Below are 15,637 nucleotides of genomic sequence, written 5' to 3'. Positions count from 1 at the left end.
GTCCCTAGGACATGGTGAGGACCCTACTGAGCTCTTTCTTCTGAGGTTCCATCAAGGGGATTATGGATACAAGCTTTATTATTCTCTGAGCAGACTCCTGAGATCCCCTTCTTCCTTGTACATTCATTCCAGCTTCACCTTTTCTATATGCCTCAACCATACCAGACCCCATAGGGGCAAAAAAGGGTGGGGGGTGATCCACATTTGAATCAGTGCACGGAGGTAGCCAGATCTAGGAGCTCACAGGGCAATGGGCCCTCACTGGTGGAGGTAGGTCACACATCAGTGAGGACACAGTTTGCCCAGGACCCCTCTCTCCAGCTGAGTGGTTTGCCCACCATCTGCAGTCCCTTCTTACACAGCTCCCCTATTGCCCTCCTCACTCACTCCCTCCACCCTCTGAACACCAAGCAAAAGGTTATTTTTCATCATTGGCTTCCTGATGTGACCCAAAAGAGGGGAGTGAGAAAGGGCTTTTCTAAGTCTATTCATGGAATGATGACACACTTATATTTGGAAATTTATTTCATTGGAAAACTACGATTTATTTTAAAATGCTGTATCACGCCAACTGTATCCCTAGAGTTCCCACTGTGTCTCAGGTTTCCAAATGCCATGCATTGTAATTGTATGAACCATGAAGGAAATAGGCCACTGGGACACATTTATGGGGATCATGCCCATGTGTGCACATAACGTGTGTATGACAGTTGGGCAAAGACATCTGCCACATGCTGTGGTATATAAGGCGGGATCTATAGGGTGAGTCAAGTAATGTCCCCACAGACACAGGAGCCCTGGGTCAGAGAGAATGGCACAAGCCAAGACTAGAAACACAGAGGCTCTTGGCTGGTGACCCTAATGAGTATCTTCAGGAACTCAGAGAGGAGGACTTGCTAATCACGTGAGTCCAAGATATCCTATTGGGACAGAAAAGGCAACCTAGAAAAATAGGTTGACATCTACCTGAAATCTGTTTTTTTAATTTTATTTTATTTTATTTATTTATTTGACAGACAGAGATCACAAGTAGGCAGAGAGGCAGGCAGAGAGAGAGAGAGGGAAGCAGGCTTCCTGCTGAGCAGAGAGCCCAATGCGGGACTCGATCCCAGGACCCTGAGATCATGACCTGAGCCGAAGGCAGCGGCTTAACCCACTGAGCCACCCAGGTGCCCCTGAAATCTGTTTTTAATCCATGTGAATGCACATGAATGTCCACATATCCACACAGTCACAGTTATATGCACAACAGTGCTGCCCTGGGGCACTTGTTGCTTCTGCAGCTCAGCCTTTGTTTCACTTTATTATTTCCTATAAACCTGAATTGTCCCCACCAAAGTCAGGTGGAACCTAGCCATTATCTATTCACAGTCCAGTGGGAGGATGCTCTATGAGGTCCCCATGTGCCAGGCTGCCTGAGTGTTCAAGGTTGGGATGTCTCTTCCACCCCAGCCTGAAGCACTGGGAAGACTCCCTGGCTGCTGTCCTATGCTGAGCAGGAATCATCAACCTCATATTCAGCCTGGAGCCTTGGTATGGTAAGAGAAGCCAGGCCATGTGATCTGGAGCCAGAGACTCTGTGGAAGACCCCAGAGGGCTGGGTGTTCCTCCTGTGGATCAGTGGCTGGGGATGTGGTCTGAGTGACAAGGTTTCCAAGTTTCTCCCAAATTTCTCCCTCTGTCTCTGTTTCAGGTGCAGCAAGCGTGGCCCTCTGTGAAGAGACATGATCACTGAGAGTGCCTGAGTCAGCTCCACCTGGGCCAAAGACAACATAATGCGACAGAAAGGTGTGACCAGGGGGGAAGCACACCATGAAGGAGCGTGGAGATATGGAGCAGATGGGTCTCCCACAAACCCTGGGGTAAGGTTGTCAGTCACCTATGCAGGGGATGATGAAAGCGAGGAGGAAGGAGCCTAGGCCATAGTAGAGAAACAGACTCTGACCCTAAAGCTCTGTTGTGGAGGCTGAGCTCCCCAAATCTCTTTCTATCTCCAGAAACTTCCATATGAGAAGAACTACTGCCCTAAGATAAGCCCCTGCTGTCTGTCTGTCTCCCCTCTATGCTTAGAGATGGAAAGAGACAGAGGAGGAGAGGATAAGCTGACCCAGGGGTAGAGGCGGTCTGGGTGGTGATAACCCCAAAGTTCTATCAGGTCAGCATCATCTAGTGAGTGCTCTTATGCCTGACTCCTGAGAGGGCTTGAGTGTTTTACCAGCCTGCAGGGGTCATATAGGATTATCCCAGGCTATCCCACACATCCTTGGACCCCAAACCCTCTCTGTCCTCTCTGACATTCCTGGAACACCTGATGTCAGAGAAGGACCCTGTACAGTTGTGAATATTGAAAATGAAGGTTTCCATTAAGGGAGACCATTCTCACTACAAAGAGGCCAAAGGTAATTGTGTCTCAGTTGCACTCCAAGACACACACAGAATTTTATCAGATGACATATCATAAATCCAAAAGTGGGAGTGTTTCCCCTTTCAAATTTTCATGGGAATGTGAATTTAATCAGCATTAAATATACTAATTTCTTAGCGCTGTTTTATCTAGTAGTTGGAGATCTGCTGGGCCATAGGTCAGTGCTGTCTCAGTGTCCTTCATGTCTACAGATGTCTAGGATTAGCGTACCCCTGTCCCCCACCAGACCCCATCCCCTGAATGAGGATCTCCTGCCTGTGTAGATAAGGCCAGGAAGAGCTAGGTCATAGTGTCCCAGGCTGGAGGCTGGATGGGATCTCATGAGGGGACATTCTCAGATCAGCAGGCCCTCACAATTATCTCAGTCCCTGTCGTGTCACCTCAGGTACTGGTGACAGGGTGACAACAATCCCAGGGCACTGATGATATGCTCAGGGATCACAGAGGGTGTTTTATGTCTCAGTCCCTCCTGGAGACACAGCACTGTGTGGGCATTGAAGTCTCTACTGTGTATGATAGTTACTATCAGCCCCATCCTCAGACTGGAGCTTCAGATGTTCTGTGAAGACATGTATCTGATTTAGAGCCAGAAGGTCAATCTGGAATCCCTGATGGCTTACTACTCGCAAGAGTCAGTATTTGGGGGCAGTATCCCCAAGAACTGAAACCCACACACCTTATCCAATCCCAAAGCAGGTTATGGAGAGAGAGTTCCTGGTCTAGACTGTCTGACATGAGCATAGCTGGGTCATTGCCAGGACCTTGAAGTGAAGGACAGAGAGTCACAGAGAAGGAGAGTTACAACCTCTCACAAGTGAACTGAGGGCCAAGGAGAAAGAAAGGACCACATATCCACCCAGGGGACCTCCCCTGCTGCCAGAAATCTGTTTTCTGCCAGTGACTGATGAGAATTGGGAGGGAAAAGTTCAGCCTGTGTGGAGATGTCCCCATAGCTCTTCCTACACCCCATCTAAGACCGAGATCCCCAATCCTCTCTTATCCCTTCCCTCACTCTGATCAGAGAAGATCCCTTACTTCAGATTAGTCCCTGGGACCCAGAGGAAGGACAGATTGAGGAGGGAAGGGAGATGAGAAAGGATGCCACCTGGAGATCTCAAAAATGGGCTTTGAGCACATGAACCAGGCGGAGTAACAGGTAAAGGGAGGGTTGACACCTTCCTCTGCTCTGGGAGGACCCTCATTACAGAACATGACATGGTGTTTGGTGACAGACTGTTCTGAGGAGGTGTCATGAGACATGACTGGGGACCCACACAGCCACCTCTAACTGTTCCCAGCACTCACCTTCTCATGGAAAACATTCAGAAACCTGTACTGTTTTCTGCTCTCTCTTTCTCTGTCTCTCTCTCTCACACAAACACACATAGACATGTGGGCTGAATCCGCTGTAATTGGCATGGGTACTATAGCATTTCATACTATGAATGACATTGACTTTGTTGGAAATGTGTCAGCTGTCCTAAAATTTTCACTTATTCCATAAATTTTATCTATGGTCACTTACCTCCTTGTTGCAAGTTGTCCTAAACTGACCATAAGAATGTGTGTGATTGGTTATCAATTTATTAATAGAACACACATTTAAATGTAGATTTTTGTGATTATCTAATAATTTCCACTTGTGAAGTAATTAATTACATGCATATATATGCATTTATTTTTTTTTCTTACCCACCATATTTATAACAGAAAGGCACCTAGAGAATATGGTGTCACATCTTTCTGAATTCTCAAAGAAAATGTAACTCTCATGCACCCAATGACAGAGATGGCTCATGAATTCACAGAGAGAGATCCTTAAGTATAGAGACATACCTCCATACACAGAGCAAGCAGGTAATATGTAGAGATAATGAGGGAAAAAGTAAAAGAATTTGGTCATACTTGATGAGATAAATCTGGCTTTTAAAATTGAAATACTGGGTGTTATATTCATCATGAATCATTGAAAATTTTATCAAAAATTAATGTACTACAGGAGGAGTCAAGATGGCGGAGAAGTAGCAGGCCGAGACTACTTCAGCTAGCCGGAGATCAGCTAGATAGCTTATCTAAAGATTGCAAACACCTGAAAATCCATCGGCAGATCGAAGAGAAGAAGAACAGCAATTCTGGAAACAGAAAAACAACCACTTTCTGAAAGGTAGGAGCAGCGGAGAAGTGAATCCAAAGCGACGGGAAGATAGACCCCGGGGGGAGGGGCCGGCTCCCAGCAAGTGGCGGAGCAACCGTGCACAAAATCAGGACTTTTAAAAGTCTGTTCCGCTGAGGGACATCGCTCCGGAGGCTACCCGGGGCAAAGCCCACGCGGGGTCAGCGTGGCCTCAGGTGTCGCAGGGTCACAGAAGGATCAGGGGTGTCTGAGTGTCGCAGAGCTTGCGGATATTGGAACAGGAAAGCCGGCTACAGAGAGAGAGCCGACAGTAAGCTGGCAGCTCAGGGTGACCTTGAACCAGTCGCAGGCTTGGTGAGCTCGGAGCACGGCCAGAGGTCAGGCAGACGGGAGTAACGGGGCGCGGTTCTCTGAGCACACACTGAGGAGTGCGGACCTGGGCTCTTGGCTCCTCCGGGCCGGAGACCAGGAGGCCGCCATTTGTATTCCCATCCTCCGGAACTCTACGGAAAGCGCTCAGGGAACAAAAGCTCCTGAAAGCAAACCCGAGCGGATTACTCACCCCGGCCCCAGGTAAGGGCGGTGCAATTCTGCCTGGGGCAAAGACACTTGAGAATCACTACAACAGGCCCCTCCCCCAGAAGATCAACAAGAAATCCAGCGGAGACCAAGTTCACATACCAAAGAGTGCGGTTTCAATACCAAGGAGAGCAGCAGAATTCTAGAGGAGGAGAAAGCAAAGCACAGAACTCATGGCTTTTTCCCTGTGATTATTTTTTAGTCTTGCGGTTAATTTATTTTTTTTCTATTTCATTTTTTTTTTTTTCTAGCATTCGGATAATTTTTTTTTAACTGTTACCTTTTTCTTTTTTAATGATTTTTTACTAGTTTATCTAATATATATATATTTTCTTTTTTATATTTTTCTTAGGTGTTTTCTTTTTTATAAATTCTTTTCTTTTCTTTTCTTTCTTTTTTCTTTTTTTTTTTCCTTTTTTTTCTTTCTTCCTTTTTGAACCTCTTTTTATCCCCTTCTCCCCCCTCACAATTTGGGATCTCTTCTAATTTGGTTAAAGCATATGTTCCTGGGGTTGTTGCCACCCTTTTAGTATTTTACTTGCCCCTTCAGATAAGAGTATACTCTTATCTGGACAAAATGACAAGACGGAAAAATTCAACACAAAAAAAAAGAACAAGAGGCAGTACCAAAGGCTAGGGACCTAATCAATACAGACATTGGTAATATGTCAGATCTAGAGTTCAGAATGACAATTCTCAAGGTTCTAGCCGGGCTCGAAAAAGACATGGAAGATATTAGAGAAACCCTCTCGAGAGATATAAAAGCCCTTTCTGGAGAAATAAAAAAACTAAAATCTAACCAAGTTGAAATTAAAAAAGCTATTAATGAGGTGCAATCAAAAATGGAGGCACTCACTGCTAGGATAAATGAGGCAGAAGAAAGAATTAGTGATATAGAAGACCAAATGACAGAGAATAAAGAAGCTGAGCAAAAGAGGGACAAACAGCTACTGGACCACGAGGGGAGAATTCGAGAGATAAGTGACACCATAAGACGAAACAACATTAGAAAAATTGGGATTCCAGAAGAAGAAGAAAGAGAGAGGGGAGCAGAAGGTATACTGGAGAGAATTATTGGGGAGAATTTCCCCAATATGGCAAAGGGAACGAGCATCAAAATTCAGGAAGTTCAGAGAACGCCCCTCAAAATCAATAAGAATAGGCCCACACCCCGTCACCTAATAGTAAAATTTACAAGTCTCAGTGACAAAGAGAAAATCCTGAAAGCAGCCCGGGAAAAGAAGTCTGTAACATACAATGGTAAAAATATTAGATTGGCAGCTGACTTATCCACAGAGACCTGGCAGGCCAGAAAGAGCTGGCATGATATTTTCAGAGCACTAAATGAGAAAAACATGCAGCCCAGAATACTATATTCAGCTAGGCTATCATTGAAAATAGAAGGAGAGATTAAAAGCTTTCAGGACAAACAACAACTGAAAGAATTTGCAAACACCAAACCAGCTCTACAGGAAATCTTGAAAGGGGTCCTCTAAGCAAGGAGAGAGGCTACAAGTGGTAGATCAGAAAGGAACAGAGACCATATACAGCAACAGGCACCTTATAGGCAAAACAATGGCACTAAACTCATATCTCTCAATAGTTACCCTGAATGTTAATGGGCTAAATGCCCCTGTCAAAAGACACAGGGTATCAGAATGGAAAAAAAACAAAACCCATCTATATGTTGCCTCCAAGAAACACATTTTAAGCCCGAAGACACCTCCAGATTTAAAGTGAGGGGGTGGAAAAGAATTTACCATGCTAATGGACATCAGAAGAAAGCAGGAGTGGCAATCCTTATATCAGATCAATTAGATTTTAAGCCAAAGACTATAATAAGAGATGAGGAAGGACACTATATCATACTCAAAGGGTCTGTCCAACAAGAAGATTTAACAATTTTAAATATCTATGCCCCCAATGTGGGAGCAGCCAACTATATAAACCATTTAATAACAAAATCAAAGAAACACATCAACAATAATACAATAATAGTAGGGGACTTTAACACTCCCCTCACTGAAATGGACAGGTCATCCAAGCAAAAGATCAGCAAGGAAATAAAGGCCTTAAACGACACACTGGACCAGATGGACATCACAGATATACTCAGAACATTTCATCCCAAAGCAACAGAATACACATTCCTCTCTAGTGCACATGGAGCATTCTCCAGAATAGATCACATCCTTGGTCCTAAATCAGGACTCAACCGGAATCAAAAGATTGGGATCATTCCCTGCATATTTTCAGACCACAAAGCTCTAAAGCTAGAACTCAACCACAAAAGGAAGTTTGAAAAGAACCCAAATACATGGAGACTAAAGAGCATCCTTCTAAAGAATGAATGGGTCAACCGGGAAATTAAAGAAGAATTGAAAAAAATCATGGAAACAAATGATAATGAAAATACAACGGTTCAAAATCTGTGGGACACAACAAAGGCAGTCCTGAGAGGAAAATATATAGCGGTACAAGCCTTTCTCAAGAAACAAGAAAGGTCTCAGGTACACAATCTAACCCTACACCTAAAGGAGCTGGAGAAAGAACAAGAAAGAAACGCTAAGCCCAGCAGGAGAAGAGAAATCATAAAGATAAGAGCAGAAATCAATGAAATAGAAACCAAAAAAAAAACAATAGAACAAATCAACGAAATTAGGAGCTGGTTCTTTGAAAGAATTAATAAAATTGATAAACCCCTGGCCCGACTTATCAAAAAGAAAAGAGAAAGGACCCAAATAAATAAAATCATGAATGAAAGAGGAGAGATCACAACTAACACCAAAGAAATACAAACTATTATAAGAACATACTATGAGCAACTCTACGGCAATAAATTTGACAATCTGGAAGAAATGGATGCATTCCTAGAAACATATAAACTACCACAACCGAACCAGGAAGAAATAGAAAGCCTGAACAGACCCATAACCAGTAAGGAGATTGAAACAGTCATTAAAAATCTCCAAACAAACAAAAGCCCAGGGCCAGACGGATTCCCGGGGGAATTCTACCAAACATTTAAAGAAGAACTAATTCCTATTCTCCTAAAACTGTTCCAAAAAATAGAAATGGAAGGAAAACTTCCAAAGTCATTTTATGAGGCCAGCATCACCTTCATCCCAAAACCAGACAAGGATTCCATCAAAAAAGAGAGCTATAGACCAATATCCTTGATGAACACAGATGCGAAAATACTCAACAAAATACTAGCCAATAGGATTCAACAGTACATTAAAAAGATTATTCACCACGACCAAGTGGGATTTATTCCAGGGCTGCAAGTTTGGGTCATCATCCGCAAATCAGTCAATGTGATACAACACATCAATAAAAGTAAGAACAAGAACCATATGATACTCTCAACAGATGCTGAAAAAGCATTTGACAAATACAGCATCCCTTCCTGATCAAAACTCTTCAAAGTGTAGGGATAGAGGGCACATACCTCAGTATCATCAAAGCCATCTATGAAAAACCCACTGCAAATATCATTCTCAATGGAGAAAAACTGAAAGCTTTTCCGCTACGGTCAGGAACATGGCAGGGATGTCCATTATCACCAATGCTATTCAACATAGTACTAGAGGTCCTAGCTTCAGCAATCAGACAACAAAAGGAAATTAAAGGCATCCAAATCGGCAAAGAAGAAGTCAAATTATCACTCTTTGCAGATGATATAATACCATATGTGGAAAACCCAAAAGACTCCACTCCAAAACTGCTAGAACTTATACAGGAATTCAGTAAAGTGTCAGGATATAAAATCAATGCACAGAAATCAGTTGCATTTCTCTACACCAACAGCAAGACAGAAGAAAGAGAAATTAAGGAGTCAATCCCATTTACAATTGCACCCAAAACCATAAGATACCTAGGAATAAACCTCACCAAAGAGGTACAGAATCTATACTCAGAAAACTATAAAGTACTCATGAAAGAAATTGAGGAAGACACAAAGAAATGGAAAAATGTTCCACGCCCCTGGATTGGAAGAATAAATATTGTGAAAATGTCTATGCTACCTAAAGCAATCTACACATTTAATGCAATTCCTATCAAAGTACCATCCATCTTTTTCAAAGAAATGGAACAAATAATTCTAAAATTTATATGGAACCAGAAAAGACCTCGAATAGCTAAAGGGATATTGAAAAAGAAAGCCAACGTTGGTGGCATCACAATTCCGGACTTCAAGCTCTATTACAAAGCTGTCATCATCAAGACAGCATGGTACTGGCACAAAAACAGACCCATAGATCAATGGAACATAATAGAGAGCCCAGAAATAGACCCTCAACTCTATGGTCAACTAATCTTCGACAAAGCAGGAAAGAATGTCCAATGGAAAAAAGACAGCCTCTTCAATAAATGACGCTGGGAAAACTGGACAGCCACATGCAGAAAAATGAAATTGGACCATTTCCTTACACCACACACGAAAATAGACTCAAAATGGATGAAAGACCTCAATGTGAGAAAGGAATCCATCAAAATCCTTGAGGAGAACACAGGCAGCAACCTCTTCGACTTCAGCCGCAGCAACATCTTCCTAGGAACAACGCAAAAGGCAAGGGAAGCAAGGGCAAAAATGAACTATTGGGATTTCATCAAGATCAAAAGCTTTTGCACAGCAAAGGAAACAGTTAACAAAATCAAAAGACAACTGACAGAATGGGAGAAGATATTTGCAAACGACATATCAGATAAAGGACTAGTGTCCAGAATCTATAAAGAACTTAGCAATCTCAACACCCAAAGAACAAATAACCCAATCAGGAAATGGGCAGAGGACATGAACAGACATTTCTGCAAAGAAGACATCCAGATGGCCAACAGACACATGAAAAAGTGCTCCATATCTCTCGGCATCAGGGAAATACAAATCAAAACCACGATGCGATATCACGTCACACCAGTCAGAATGGCTAAAATCAACAAGTCGGGAAAGGACAGATGCTGGCAAGGATGCGGAGAAAGGGGAACCCTCCTACACTGTTGGTGGGAATGCAAGCTGGTGCAACCTCTCTGGAAAACAGCATGGAGGTTCCTCAAAATGTTGAAAATAGAACTGCCCTATGACCCAGCAATTGCACTATTGGGTATTTACCCTAAAGATACAAACGTAGTGATCCAAAGGGGCACGTGTACTCGAATGTTTATAGGAGCAGTGTCCACAGTAGCCAAACTATGGAAAGAACCTAGATGTCCATCAACAGATGAATGGATCAAGAAGATGTGGTATATATACACAATGGAATACTATGCAGCCATCAAAAGAAATGAAATCTTGCCATTTGCGACAACATGGATGGAACTCGAGCGTATCATGCTTAGCGAAATAAGTCAAGCGGAGAAAGACAACTATCATATGATCTCCCTGATATGAGGAAGTGGTGATGCAACATGGGGGCTTCCGTGGGTACGAGAAGAATAAATGAAACAAGATGGGATTGGGAGGGAGACAAACCATAAGTGACCCTTAATCTCACAAAGCAAACTGAGGGTTGCTGGGGGGAGAGGGTTTGGGAGAAGGGGGTGGTATTATGGACATTGGGGAGGGTATGTGTTTTGGTGAGTGCTGTGAAGTGTGTAAACCTGGTGATTCACAGACCTGTACCCCTGGGGATAAAAATATATGTTTATAAAAAATAAAAAATTATATTAAAAAATAATAATATAAAAAAATAAAAAATAAAAAAAGGTCTGTGAAAAAAAAATTAATGTACTACAGACAAGATGGAGGGGAAGTCAGAGGAGGTGACTTTTCAACCTGTACCCTAAAGTGAGCTGATTACCTACCAAAGAACTCCGATCACCCATGAAATCAGCCTGTGATGAGAATTATACACGTCTGGATCTCTACAGGGGCAGAAGATGCCAGTGGGCAGGTAAAGTGGAGTGGGAACAGGGGACTGATATTGGAAGATAAACAAAAGGGGAAGGGAGCCACCAGAGGCGACCAACTGGAAAGTAATACCCCTAATATAAGAGTGCCCTGCATCTGGGGACCAGAATTAACTTGGAGACTGGTGGAAAGCACTCAAAAAGAGCAAAGGATCAAGAGTGGGAAATTGTGGGAATCAAGGTCGCTAGGGACAGGGGCTTAAGTCCCCCTGGTGCTGAGAAAGAGAGTGCAGCGGAGAAACCAGGTTTTGGTCCCTGAACCGCAAGCATGCCTGAGATTGTGTTGGGTCTGGCTCCTGTGAGGGGCTGGGATTCTCACCAGACAGCAGAACACCGAGCCCTGCTACAGAGCCTGAGATATGTGCACCCCTCACCCTCCCCTGATAGAGGTGCACAAAGGCCCACCTGGTGCTCTTCGACCTGCACAATTGTTTCAAAGCCAGAGACATGTGAGCGCCCCAAACTCTCCACTGAGAGAGGAGCGCAAGGAACAGACTGGTGCTCTCAGACCCCGGCCTGGCTCTCAGAGCCTGAGACGCGCGTGATCCACAGCCTCCCCTGAGAGAGGTGTGTGCAAGTCAAGTGCTCTTAGACCCAGAAAGACCAGGTACTCCCAGACCGGACCAACAGGAAAATCTCAGTGTGTGATTGCTGCTTGGAAGCTCTCTGGCGGTCTGGAGCTGCCCAGACAGCTGCCACTGTCATGGTTTTGGGTACAAACAGAAGATCCTGCGTCCCCAGGGACCATGACTGGGAACCTTATCTGCCATCAGCCGGGGAATTTATATGGGCTCTGCAGCACCCACAGGAGAGCAAACTGAGGCTTCTCTCTGAGAGGGCGGTAAGGGTGCAGTTTGCTTTCCTCTAAACCTACAAAAACCATCTAAGATTCTCAAACAGGAGAATCCTAGCAAAGGAGATCCTAGCAAACAGGATCCAACAGCACATTAAAAAGATTATCCACCATGACCAGATGGGATTCATCCCTGGGATACAAGGATGGTTCAACATTCACAAATCAATCAATGTGATACAACAAATTAATAAGAGAAGAAAGAAGAACCACATGGTCCTCTCAATTGATGCAGAAAAAGCATTCAACAAAATCCAGCATCCATTCCTGATTAAAACGCTTCAAAGTATAGGGATAGAGGGAACATTCCTGAACTTCATCAAATCTATCTATGAAAGACCCACAGCAAGTATTATCCTCAAAGGGAAAAAGCTTGCGTCCTTCCCGTTGAGATCAGGAACATGACAACGATGCCCACTCTCAACACTCTTGTTCAACATAGTATTAAAATGCCTAGCAACAGCAATCAGACAACAAAGGGAAATAAAAGGAATCCAAATTGGTAATGAAGAAGTCAAACTCTCTCTCTCTCTTTGCAGATGACATGATTCTTTATATGGAAAACCCAAAAGACTCAACCCCCAAACTACTAGAACTCATACAACAATTCAGCAACGTGGCAGGATACAAAGTCAATATGCAGAAATCAGTGGCTTTCTTATACAATAACAATGAAAACACAGAAAGGGAAATTAGAGAATCGATTCATTTACTATAGCACCAAGAACCATAAGATACCTGGGAATAAACCTAACTAAAGTGGTAAAGGATCTGTACTCAAGGAACTACAGAACACTCATGAAAGAAATTGAATAAGACACAAAAAGATGGAAGACCCTTCCATGCTCTTGGATCGGAAGAATAAACATTGTTAAAATATCTATACTGCCTAGCACAATCTATACTTTAAATGCTATTCTGATCAAAATTCCACTGGTATTCTTCAAAGAGCTGGAGCAAATAATCCAAAAAAATTTTTTATAAAATCAAAAGAGACCCCGAATCACTAAGAAAATGTTGAAAAACAAAAATAAAGCTGGGGACATCATGTTACCTGATTTCAAGCATTACTACAAGGCTAGGATCACCAAGACAGCATGGTACTGGCATCAAAACAGACGCATAGACCAGTGTAACAGAGTAGAGAGCCCAGATATGGACCCTCAACTCTATGGTCAATTAATCTTCGACAAAACAGGAAAAAATATACAGTGGAAAAGACAGTCTCTTCAATAAATGGTGCTGGGAAAACTGGACAGCTATATGTACAAGAATAAAACTCGACCATACTCTTACACCATACACAAAGATAAATTCAAAATGGATAAAATACCTCAATATGAGGTGGGAATCCATCAGAATTTTAGAGGAGAACATAGGCAGTAATCTCTTCGATATCAGCCACAGCAACTTCCTTCAAGATATGTCTCCAAAGGCAAAGGAAACAAAAGCGAAGATGAATTTTTTGGGACTTCATCAAAATCAAAAGCACAGCAAAGGAAACAGTCAAGAAAACAAATAGGCAATCCCCGGAATGGGAGAAGATATTTGCGAATGACAGTACAGACAAAAGGTTGATATCCAGGATCTGTAATGAACTCCTCAAACTCAACACACACAAAACAGACAAACGTATCAAAAAATGGGAAGAAGATATGGACAGACACTTATACAATCAAGTCATACAAATGGCTATCAGACACATGAAAAAATGTTCATCATCAGTGGCCATCAGGGAGATTCAAATTAAAACTACATTGAGATATCACCTTACAAATGTTAGAATGGCCAAAATTAGCAAGACAGGAAGCAACATGTGTTGGAGAGGATGTGGAGAAAGGGGAGCCCTCTTCCACTGTTGGTGGGAATGCAAGTTGGTGCAGCCTCTTTGGAGAACAGTGTGGAGATTCCTCACGAAATTAAAAATAGAACTTCCCTATGACCCCTGCCATTGCACTCCCGGGTATTTACCCCAAAGATACAGATGTCGTGAAAAGAAGGGCCATCCATACCCCAATGTTTATAGCAGCAATGGCCACGGTCGCCAAAGTGTGGAAAGAACCAAGATGCCCTTCAATGGACGAATGGATAAGGAAGATGTGGTCTATATACACTATGGAGTATTATGCCTCCATCAGAAAGGATGAATACCCAACTTTTGTAGCAATGTGGACGGGACTGGAAGAGATTATGCTGAGTGAAATAAGTCCAGCAGAGAGAGTCAAGTATCATATGGTTTCACTTATTTGTGGAACATAACAAATAGCATGGAGGACATGGGGAGTTGTAGAATAAAAGGGAGTTGGGGGAGATTGGAAGGGGAGGTGAACCATGAGAGTCTATGGACTCTGAATAACAATCTGAGTCTTTTGAAGGGGTGGGGGGGCGGGCGGTCGGGGTACCAGGTGGTGGGTATTACAGAGGGCACAGATTGCATGGACCACTGGGTGTGGTGAAAAAATAATGATACTGTTATGCTGAAACTAAATAAATGAAAAAAAATCAAAAGTGGTCAAGGTGAGAGAAAAAAAAAGTGAACAAACATAAAAATCTCTAGAGAACAAAATCCTGAAAAACACGGTTTCCTCAGAGCCCACCCCCTTGAGGTTGGCGGGAGGACTTAACTCAGGGATCATCATTGACTGAAAACCCGGGTGGCAGGCCTGTACCCCAGAAAACCAACCAGAAAAAAAAAAAAAAGACTACAAGAAACAACCACCACTACTTCAGAGGACAAATTTAATTATTAATTCTTCCCACTATTCTAGCTCATATTTTTATATAAATAATTTTAATCTATTTACCATCATAGTGAGATGTCCAGTACATCAAATTCCATAATAATCTTCTAACCTGAACTTTTTGATACATGCACCTGTGTTTTTCTTTTCATTTCTATTTTTTAAATTTCTTTTTTTTTAATTTTAGTTTAGTTTAGTCTAGTTTATTCCTTTTATTTTAATTAATTAATTTATTTTCAGAAAAACAGTATTCATTATTTTTTTACCACACCCAGTGCTCCATGCAATCTGTGCCCTGTTTAATACCCACCAACTGGTATCCCAACCTCCCACACCCCCGCCATGTCAAACCCCCCAGGTTGTTTTTCAGAGTCCATAGTCTCTCATGATTCACCTCCCCTTCCAATTTACCCCAACTTCCTTCTCCTCTCTAACACCCCTTGTCCTCTATGGTATTTGTCATGCTCCAGAAATAAGTGAAACCATTTGATCATTGACTCTCCCTGCTTGAGTAATTTCACTCAGCATAATATCTTCCAGTCCCGTCCATGTTGCTAAAAAAGTTGGGTGTTCATCCTTTTTGACGGAGGCATAATACTCCATAGTATATGTGGACCACATCTTCCTTATCCATTCGTCTGTTGAAGGGCATCTTGGTTCTTTCTATAGTTTGGCGACCGTGGCCATTGCTGCTATAAACATTGGGGCACGGATGGCCTTTTTTTTTTCACGACATCTGTATCTTTGGGGTAAATACCCAGGAGTGCAATTGCAGGGTTATAGGGAAACTCTATTTTTAATTTCTTGAGGAATCTCCACACTGTTCTCCAAAGAGGCTGCACCAACTTGCATTCCCACCAACAGTGGAAGAGGGTTCCCCTTTCTCCACATCCTCTCCAACACATGTTGTTTCCTGTTTTGTTAATTTTGGCCATTCTAACTGGTGTAAGGTAATATCTCAATGTGGTTTTAATTTGAATCTCCCTGATGGCTAA

This window comes from Mustela putorius, unplaced genomic scaffold, assembly GCF_011764305.1.
Source record: "Mustela putorius furo isolate JIRA1106 unplaced genomic scaffold, ASM1176430v1.1 tig00000081_pilon_pilon_pilon, whole genome shotgun sequence".
NCBI classification, from domain to species: Eukaryota; Metazoa; Chordata; class Mammalia; order Carnivora; family Mustelidae; genus Mustela; species Mustela putorius.
Note: the sequence above shows the minus strand (reverse complement) of the source record.